The 10,587-nt window shown below is 45.4% G+C and overlaps 1 long non-coding RNA gene across 1 annotated transcript; it reads left to right on the top strand.

Annotated features, from left to right (window-relative positions):
- Positions 1–1,000: 1,000 nt before the first annotated feature.
- Positions 1,001–2,899, top strand: LOC137850293 (uncharacterized). The gene is made up of 3 exons (XR_011092444.1): positions 1,001–1,386; positions 1,551–1,667; positions 1,762–2,899. It is a non-coding gene; the product is annotated as an uncharacterized lncRNA (long non-coding RNA).
- Positions 2,900–10,587: the final 7,688 nt, after the last annotated feature.

The following is a 10,587-nucleotide window of genomic DNA, read 5'->3' on the forward strand; positions in this document are numbered from 1 at the left end:
CGCAGCCGCAAGCATCCGGCCCAGAGTTCCAGCAGAGCCTTATTTATTTCAATTAGCTCATTAGGCCTTTCAAGCCTCTGTGCTTATCTGAAAAAATAAATATTTGCTGTACAGCACGTCACATCGCTCGGTGTTATGTTCCCTGCGTAAAGAAGGGCCTTGCAAAGAATACCACAAAGAGCTTGTTATAAATTTATTGTGAGGACTTTGGTTCTGATTTTTATTTATTTATTTATTTATTTATTTATTTATTTTTTAGGATTAAAGTCTCAGGGTTGATGCTGCATTAGTTTGACATTTCTGCGGAAAATATTGCATTTCATAACAATGCGCTCAAGTTCCGCTGGAGAGAGACAAGTAAGCAGCAAACAAAACTCATGTCAAACTTGGGGCAGATAAGAACAAGTATCATTTTGAAATCTCAAGTTCTTCTCCCCTTTGTTACGGCATAAGGAGAAATATTCGAGCGTTAGCAGCCGTGGCACTGAGGTGACGGCCCTTGCATCGATGTAGTTAATCTGTCAGCAATTCCATCAGCAAACCTGTTTTTCAGACCTGTTAGCTGTGGTCTGAAAATCAATTCCAGACTTAATCAGGGACAGAGGGGTGTATTCCGGTGTCCTGCATGCTGGCGATACGCATGCATTGCTGGGGAGAAGAGATTCCAAGGTCTCAGACCATGAGAAATTTTATGCTTACAATATTTATGACAGAATATCACAGCTGTGCTACAGACTGCAGAAAAATAGACAAAATAGGTGATTCAAACGCAAAATAGTTTGTTCCTCTGATGGAAATTCTTTGGCCTTTTGGCCTTGTACTACAATCCCAGGCATGTAAAAATTGTGCTGGAGCTCGCCACTTGTCATATCTCACCACTTAATTATTAAACGTGCTCGGTATGGCACGGTTGCTCTATAATAAAGTCTGCCATTACTTGAGCAAACAAAATTCCTCGTGCTGTTGTCCTCCCAGACAGTCAGTACCTGATTAGGGCCAATGCTGCGGCTCCTAGCCGAGCCAGGACCCCACGGTGTGAAGGAATTTAGGGGCGATGCCTGGGGTGATGCCTTTTTCTTTGTGAAGGAACAAATCCTGCCTCTTCCTCTCCAGCTGGAGGGCAGGATAGGGATGCTTTGATACAGGCAGATATGACCAGAGACCCCAAAACCAGGATCGTTGAGGCAGACACGACAGCAATTCATGCAGAGGTGCCTTCAGCTGCAGGGAGCTGCTGGGCTCGGGGGAGCTGAGCAGCATCGCATCACTGGGCGATGTATTAAATGCAACCTGGACAGAAAGCTGCAGCTTGGGGCTGCCTTGGGAACACCTGCAGCCTGCTCAGCCTTCATGCTGCTCCTCTGGATGGAAAAGGCTCGGTTCTAGGTAATTAACCTAATCATTCGAGGTACTTTCTTGTGAAGGCAGATAACCCAGTACTTGCAAACCCAACCCTATAACAACAGCTCTGTGCTGAACCTTGGGCCATCCCACCCCACAAAGCTTTTTCATGGATTGGAAATGATTTCACTGTAATGTCTTGACCTCAGGGCTCAAAGGGGGATCTGGCAGCAGCCCTGTACAAGAACCCGTGTGGGAAACACGTCATTTCCCAAGATGTTGCTCCAATGCTGCACACAAAGAGGAATCGCTTCAGACAGCACAAGGTGAGTTTTCTGGATCACAAAACTCTGCCAAAGTAGGGGTAAAATGTAAACAAATAAGGGAGTAAATAAATATGTCTTCTTTTTCCTTTATCAGACAGGAGCTGGCAGGTAGTATGGACAAAAACAACAGCCCTGCAGGAAAAAGCTGATGCAAAAGCCTGGATGAGGAGGTCCTTTAATGTTTAATCACAGAACCTCTTGTCCAAACAGCTGAGCTCTGTGTAAGGCCTGGATGTGTTTGCTGTGTGTGGGAGACCTCTGTTTGCAGGGGGAGGAGAGGCTCTGACCCGTATCGCCCTGAGCGGGAGCGTGCACCCTGTCGGGGTCTGCAGCCTAACGCGCGCTCCTGCCCTGCCGAGCACACACATCGCTGCTTGCACTCACGTGTGGCCTCCCCACAACGTGCACTTAGGCTTTCCCCATCCTTATCGCAGGAGGGAACAAGGAGTTTTCCCGTTGTGAAGAAAATTAATGGAAAAAAAAAAGAATCCGGGGAAATTGGCCATTCTTTTGGCTGATTGCCTTCGGTTTTCCTACTGGCCGTGTCGGGGTTCAGCTTTCCTGAAGGAATGAACAATAATCTAATTAATATGCTTACTCTAGTATAATGGAGCCTAAAGATGCCTTCAGCTTGTCGCAGCATGCACTTTTAAATTTTTTTTTGCTCTGCAGTAACATTAAAACAGCCAGACTTTCAGCCCTGCAAACTGTGGATAATGAATTTCTTTCATCCCAAACAATTTACTCCCCTGTGTATTAAAACACTTAACCAGATCAGTTGTATTTGTACCAATGCGTGCTCTGATGTGCGCAGCAATGGAAAAAAAAATAAAAGAGCAATCAGCGTGCAGTAATGATTATTTTCTTGGTAAATGCTTTTTTTTTTTCTTTTTTTTTTTCTTTTCTTTTTCTAAAAATGATGGAAATAAAGTCGCATATTTCTCAGTGAGAAGTGAATGCTGTTTACACAACCAACATGAGTAATGAAAACAAGTATATTCCCTCCTGCCCTTGTTCTCTTTGGACCCCATCCAGCATTGAGTGAAGTCGGTGAGAGCTCTGCTGCTGACTCGTTCGGAGCAAGGCTGGAGCCGCTGTCCGCAGTCAGCATTCCCCTCCAGCAAGCACAGCTCTGGAAATGCTGAAGAGTCACTTGGAGAAGGCAGAGATCATCAAGCTCATGTTGAGAAGGAACATCTAACTAGGGGAAAGGGAAAAAAAAATAAGAAAACATAGATTTAAAATAGAGTTTTGCATGTTTTTTTTTTTTTTTTTTTCTAACATTCTAGTTTCTGAGGCATTTGGCTATATTTGGTTATATTTTTAGGCTCACTTCCAGGAGCAGACTGGAGAACTAAAGGCTTTGTGAAAGTTAAGATTTCCACATAATCGCCTGACTTCAAAAACTGGCACTCAGAAAGAAATACCCCACCCTGCATCGCTTGTTAAATTACCTATATTTTGTAAACATGCAGCTTGAAGCTAGCCACATGAATAAGGTCTAAGCAATATAATTCTCTTTCTTTCTCTCTCTCTCTTTTTTTTTTTTTTTTACATTTTTTTCAACAGTGTAGAAATCATGCCGTAAAGGGACCGTCCTTTTTGTTTTGGGGCTAATCTGAGTTCTCCTACAAACCCCAGTGGAACCAACGTCAGAGTTACAAAGCACAGGAACCTTTTCTAAAGCAAGTCCCAGAAATGCAGTTAATTTTCCCAGTAAAATGGACCTTTAAGAAAATCATCCTGTGCTCCAGAGAACTGAAAAGCCGTGGTTTGGCCTGTGGGGGTGGGATGCCCCCGCACAGGACTTGCCCGCTTGCTGCTGTGACGTGGGCTTGAAACTCGTCCCGGCTTTCAGCCATCGGCTGCAGGGGGAGATTTGCCCGAGTGAATACAGAGCTAACTGCAACTTTTCACTCCGACATCTGCAAGGGCAGAGATTGTGCTCTGCCAGCCGGCCTCTCCAGCCTTTCTTGCTCCCTGGGGTGATTTCTCTTGATTTCAAAGCGTACGAACTGGGACTACTCATGTGGTTGGAAAAACAATGCAGATTAATGAGAGGCACTCCCTATTAGGTGACCCTTGGAAAGCCTACTCCGCAGGCACTGAGAGGCAAGAATTTTGATTCCATTTTGGTCAGACAGATGAAACCATAAGGCTTTTTCCCATCAGCAGCATCCTCAGCGTGGAAACGCTACGGTCAATTTTTATGTCCTTTTGGCAAGGCTGCACTCAACACCACACATTTCCTGCTAGGCATCCACAGTGCAGGCCTTTAAAATTCATTATAGGTGATCTGCTGCAAAAGAGAGTATCGAGGCCGTGCATTTTGGCCACCCGGATCTATACTCTCCCATTGTCAGATCTATACACCTCTGCCATAATCAAAGCACAGGCGAGCAAAGCACATGAGAAAATGTTCCCAAGGAGATCGCCGCATCTTAATTGTTGCCTTGCGCCCTGCTTCGCACCGTTTTTTCCGGGGCTGGGCACATATCCCTGCAGCTGTATATTTTCAGCGCCTGTCACTGCCAAATAAATTATTCAGCATTGTTAGATTACTTATAAATGACACCAATCAATTAACACCACGGCCGCCCGTCTTCGGGGCTTTTGTCAGAGGCCGGGGTGGTAAAGCTCTCAACTCCACATTTCCCAGTCAGAAGGCTTATGGTAATGACAGCTTATTTTTATTGAATTTTTAATTGATGAGTAATATCTCTGGGCTCGCTGTGCTAACATTAGGTCTAGGGAGAACTAATCTCTTGAAGGAGAACGTGATCCGAGCAGAGCTGCCCTTCCCCAAACAAAAGCCCCGCTCGAACGTGGCACCGAGCACTGACGTGAGCTTGCTGCTGTCCGCTGACAGTGCACTAAATTCACTAAATATCCGGGCCTCTTCCCGGCACAGGGCTGCACAGGCTTGGAGGAGACCGGCATTGACATGCGCTTCATTTATGCCCTGTAATAAGGTGAGAAGAGTGGGGTGGCTCCGGGTCATCTGCAACAAAGCCTGCATGGCAAAACACCTGACCCCCAGGAAGGTTTGGCTGGTGTGCACGCAGGGCAGGCCAGGCGGGGGGCTGTATTTCAGCACTGGCAGAGGATAACACAGCTGATCCCGTGCCTTCCGTGCTGCTTTAAAGAACAGCAAAGCTTCACGATGACGGATAAATACAATTATCCTGCAATAAACGTGTGCGTTAAGGACAAAGAGTAGCACAACGAGTACAAAGAGTAGCTCTTCCATAAAGATTGAGCACGTCTTTCCAGCTGCTTGAGTGTTTTATGCCTAAATCTTCTGTGTAGCCCCGTGGACTAAAACCGGGCTGTGCAGGGTCCAGCCGAGCTCACTCTATAATGTCACCAGGAGCTGTTTAAGAACACATGCAGGCTGTGCTGACATGGATTGATTCATTAAGGGTGATGGCAGAGTCTGAACTGGAAGGTGCAGCGAAGACGATGATGAATTTTAATGTGGCCGGTGGCTACTGTTCAGCAGATATGAAATTGGAAATCAATGCTAGCTATTAAATACAAATGGATGCTACCTTTACGGTTGAAGCAGCCTTCCATTCCCGATCTTTCAGCGTGCTAGGGGAACTCTGGCATGAAACAAGAAAGCTCCCAGCAGCAACCCCTGCGCTAGATGTGCTGCTGGCAGCCGAACTTCACACCTGAGCCTTGGTCTCTGACTGCATCTGAACATAAGCTACATAAGCTCGTGTGTCTTTCTAGGTCTCGTGCTCAGGAGGAAATGTGCTGGAGGCGAGGAGTGTTTGGTGGGTGCGGTGATGCCCGAGCCTGCTGGCACCAGGCAGGCTGGCCCAAAGCATCAAATTAGAGCGCAAACCCTAAAATTGAGGAGTGACTGCATCCTGGAGAGGAGGTGCGGCAGGAGGAGTATGACACAGCAGGGCACCCCACCCAAGCACGGGGAAATGCTACAGGATGTCCCCTGGCCTCCAGCACGGTGCCAGGAGTGGCTGGAAGGGAAGTCCCAGCCTCTGCCTGCCAGGGAAGCAAAGTCCCCTGTGATGGGGGAGCAAAGTCCCCTGTGATGTGAGGGCACACGGTGTGCCCTTGGGGGAGTCGAGGGAGCATCAGGGGGCTCCGTGCTGCATTTTGCCTAGGGCAGCACTTTGCCATAGCCCAGCTGCGCTCCTGCATAATGCAGACACAAGGTGTGTTAGCCTCCCGTGCACCGGCGTCTTGTGTTCTCCCCCTCTATTGGCAATGCATGATGTGGACAAAAACTGTTTTGCAGCTTCATAATAAAATATTGGAGAAACTGATAATGGAGTTTCCTCTCCCCTGAAGCAAAGCGATGAAGAAAGAGTATCCCAACCTCATTTGAATATTTGCTGGCTCTGTTGACACTGGAACATGGAGCTAAGTCCCTAATTAAATGAGAAAACAATAAACACAACTAGAAAGCTATTGGTTTTCATTAATTCTCATCTAGAATATCCTCAGTGTCTAACAAAATGAGCATCATATTTTAGAAGTTCACTCTCCAGATCTCTCGAGCGTAATCAGTGGTGTTTATCATGTCCTCTCCCCTTCTCCACTGCAGAGGAAGGCAGGGATGCTGTTCCTAGGATGTGGGCAAGGTGCAACAGGGATTTCTAGCACGTGTGCGCTGGAAACACGTGGAAGTCAGGAGGGTGGACCCTTGTGCACGGGGTCCACAGACAAGCCCCATCCAGCACAGCTGGTCCTGGCACCAGGAGCAGAGCTCATGAGACACCAGCTCTAGTTAGGAGGGGCATTGATGCGTCATCCATCCCTGAAGATCACCATCCCTGGAGGTCTTTAAAAGATGTCTAGATGTTGAACTTAGCGATATGGGTTAGTGGAGGACTGGTTAGTGTTAGGTCAGAGGTTGGACTCGGTGATCTTGGAGGTCTCTTCCAACCTAGATGATTCTGTGATTCTGTGATCACTGTGTTATCACCACTGTGTTATGTTTTATTCTGTATTAAAACTTGACTGACTCCTCCCATTATGTATTTTAATTTTACCTTGCACTGGCTCAAACATGCATTGGCAACTGGGTACCTACTTCTCCTTGGTTAATGTTCATGCATTTAGCTCTAAGGTTGAAGTGTTAATGATTCCCAGACGCATTGGCCAACATTTTAACACTATCAGACAAAGATTCATACTTGAAGTTTATCAGAGCTGGTGACCAAAATGGAAGGGAGTGGTGAAGTATTGCTAAATCATCTCCAGAAAGTATCCATTTTGTGAATGCCTTAGTTTTTTTTTTTTTATTTTAATTGATATTTGACATTTCAACCAAGTCTGAAAGATTCAGAACTTAATTGCAGTAAAATCAATGGTGCACCAGAATTAATGAAGTGTGCCTGAATTATTCTGACATAGATTTAATTGCCATAAAACTCCCCCAGCAGGTCCCTGTCCCCCCATCACAGTCAGCGTCTCGCAGTTTGCCAAGAGTGAAGATGTCAAGAGCCAGAGGGACAGACTGCAATTAGCCAGGGTGATCTCACTGCCTGCTTCTCTGCTTTTGAATGACATCTAGCAAACAGCATCTGTGAAGAGGAAAGGGTGCTGGAAGAAGGAGGTGTCTTGCTGGTGTCCTGAGGATGCTTCACCCTCCAGTGGTGGGGAAGATGAGGGCGGAGGTGTGAGGCAGGGGTGGAGCAAGCACTGGTGCAGAGGGCTTTGCTCAGCTGAGAGGTCTGGGTAGAAAAAATTGGTGTTCTCCATTAGGACTGAGTTTTGACTGTCACTGCAGTATGGAAAAATGCCTGCTATAGCCCGGGATGAAATGCTCTGTAAACGATCAGCTGTCACCTATTAGAGCCGTGGCATTGTGCAGACCTGGGGGGGAATAAGGCACCGGGCCAGGGGAGTGATAAAAGCCACTGCGACTGGTGAGTCTGTCCTCCTAAGGGACTCTGTGGTGACAGTGTCCCTGCTCAGGCTTTCTGCTGCATTATCTCTGCTGCCTGGAGAGAAACCTGCCTGAGACGTGGTGAAGGCAGGCTGAAAGTCTTCCCTGGCCTGAGGGTGCTTGACTCTGCACCTCCTCTGCTGGAGACAAGCAAGGCACCGGGTTTCAACTTATTTCACAGCATGAGGGTTTTTTTTCAGCCTCTCTTATTGCAGAGGCTCCCTTATACAGGGGATAATGATGCCTTAATTAAGAGCACTCGGCGGGGGAGGCAGGACGTGAAGGTGGGATGTGGTGTAGGCCTGCCTTCTGCTGCAACCACTGAGCTACAGGGGCAGCTGCTGCGGCCCCTCAGTGTTCGGCTACAACGTGGATGAAACACATTTTAGAAAGATAATTTGATAAATTTCTATTAAGCCTTCCTTTTCTCTTGTTTTACAAATAGATCATTTACAAGCCCAGGGAGATGTAATGGGGATACACAGTCATCTGGACTTTTACTAAAAATAATACCGGATAAATTTAGTTAATGAGTTCAGCATGTATATGTTTTAATGGCTTTCCTCTGCTGCAGTCTCATACTGGCTCCTATCGTACATCACTGCTTCTTTCAGCACGCGTAAATAGTATACAGAGCACAATTCATATTCCCACAGAAAACAACTTGCTTTTAGTTGCAAACAAAAACAAATGCAGAAGCAATCACACAGAACCACTCAGGCAGTATATAAAAAGTCGGGCCAAATTCTGCACGTTTTATTCATGAAAATAATCCTCACTGTCTTCCTAACGCCAGTGTGTTAAACAGGGCTACATTTTCTGAAGGAGCTTTATGTTGCAATATATTTCATATTAGCTCCCAACGTCAAAGGCACTTTTAAAACCTTGTCGTTTAAAACCTATGCCTAGCTAAAACATAGTGGATGAGCTCCCTATAACAGAGAACATAACCAATCAATTAGTATAAGGACTCTCTCTCCCTAATCACCCCTGACTTGCTCATACGTCATCTAACTACAGTGCTGCTAATGCAAGACTTTTTTAATAGCCTGCATTTGTCAACGAGATCAACATTTGCAAGCAAGTTCCCTGTTTCTATCAGGATAAGTTACACGTACAGCTTGTCCAAAGTTCTCAACGTTGGATAAAACCTTGAGATGTAAGTTAAATTACCTCCAAGGGGTGAGCTGGGCCCACTCTTTGCACCTGTGTCTGCTTATTAGAGAGGGTCATACCTGCATTGCTCAAAGAACCAGAGCACGGTGTGTTATTCCTGGCCATGTGCAATATTTGTTCCCTGCAGGGACCATCCTAACTCGCAAGAGTCACTGGGCACCATCAGGTACCAACAGTCTCCACTCCACTAGAGTTACTGCCAATCTAAACCTAAACTTACTCTGTGGTCATGTTCTTGTTTGCACTTGCAAGTTGTGCTTGCAAAAATGTGTGAAGAAAATAACTTTCAGGCAGGCCTTCTTGAATATTGGTGGTTAGGCTCATGAGAGTATCAGTAATAGTGTAACCCTTTGCTTCTACCTTTGGATCTAAGTGTTGTGAGGTGTGTTTCCTTTATTTCCACAGGACCATTATTTTGTTTCATTGTGTTTTCTGTTTCTATGATGATGCCCCACTTTTTAATCTAGGAATCAGCTGAGAATGAGCTGGTAGGGGTGGAGTACAGAAGTTTGCTGTCCAATCTTTTGCAACAGCATCGCTTCTTCCAAAGCATTTTCCCCTGGACAAAGCAATTTATCATACATTTGCTAGTTGAAAGTGGCTTCCAATATGAAGCTGTGAAGCTGAAGTTTATGTCTCTCTCCTTCACCTTGATCTTAATCTACTTCTTCAAAGTTTGATCTTGTCCACATGAAGATGGCTGCTGTTGACTTCAACGGGATTAGGTATTAGAAACATTTCACAGCCAGTCTGCACAGAAAGAACTGGAAATGCCAGGTGCAAGTTCAGGACAAAGATGCAGATGTTGCATTTGCTGTGTTTAGAAATACATGGCCAAAAATCAATATTCTTTATACATAGCTCTGAAATATGCTGCCTAAGGTGACTTGGGCTCTGCAGTGATGTGTGTCCTAGAAGTCTGATCGATACAACATCTGCTCCAAAGGTCTACCTTGGTGAAAACAGGTGTAACTCCTGACCCTCAGAACATGGGCAACTCCCGCAGAAAGCAAGCACAGATGCACTCTCTAATCAAATGTGATTATTGGGAATAACACTTCAGGTACAATTCGCCATTCAGATAACCCACTTATTGCAGTAAGTTCTGCAAAGACCAGACTTATATGGGAGATATTTTGTAAAATGTAGGAAATACTCAGTGCAGCAAGCCTGGCTGATAAACATATTGCTTCATTCAAATGCATATATTTGTTTTTTTTTTTTCTCCTCCAAACCTAGGCTCATTGTATAGGTATATGTCATAAATACACCAGTTTCATGTGGTATCTTTCCTAGTACTTCTTGTCTTCTGCTGTGACCTTAGAAGTCTTTCAAATTGAAATATGGTGGGAAGCAGTGAGGCAGAGATTACAGATGATGAGCTTGGAGGGCAATGGAAAATCCCTCAGGCATTCCCCAAATATTTCCACGTTCAAAGGAATTCCTTTTATCTTGAGGCTGATACTGTACCAGAACATTTTCCATTTTATGCCATTTTTATTCGTGTTCATCCAATCACCAGCTTTCCTAGGGAACCCACACATAAAACCTGGGGCTAGATTTGCCAGAACTGCAGAAACCATGGAGACTGAATGTGTAGGAGGACTCCAGTGTGTAAGGCTTTTCCGGCCTCTTGCGTATTGGGTGAGGTCCACTAAGATAGATATTCACATCTTCCTACTTCATAGAAAATAAAATATGCTAGAATTTCCCATCCTTAACACAGTCATCAGGGAGAAGTAGAATAACAATCCCAAAATTCACCATTGCTCCCCAATGGCAGTGCACAGAACCCAATCTTTTTTGCATACTACTGCTTCC

Source organism: Anas acuta, chromosome 1 (assembly GCF_963932015.1).
Source record: "Anas acuta chromosome 1, bAnaAcu1.1, whole genome shotgun sequence".
Classification (NCBI taxonomy): Eukaryota; Metazoa; Chordata; class Aves; order Anseriformes; family Anatidae; genus Anas; species Anas acuta.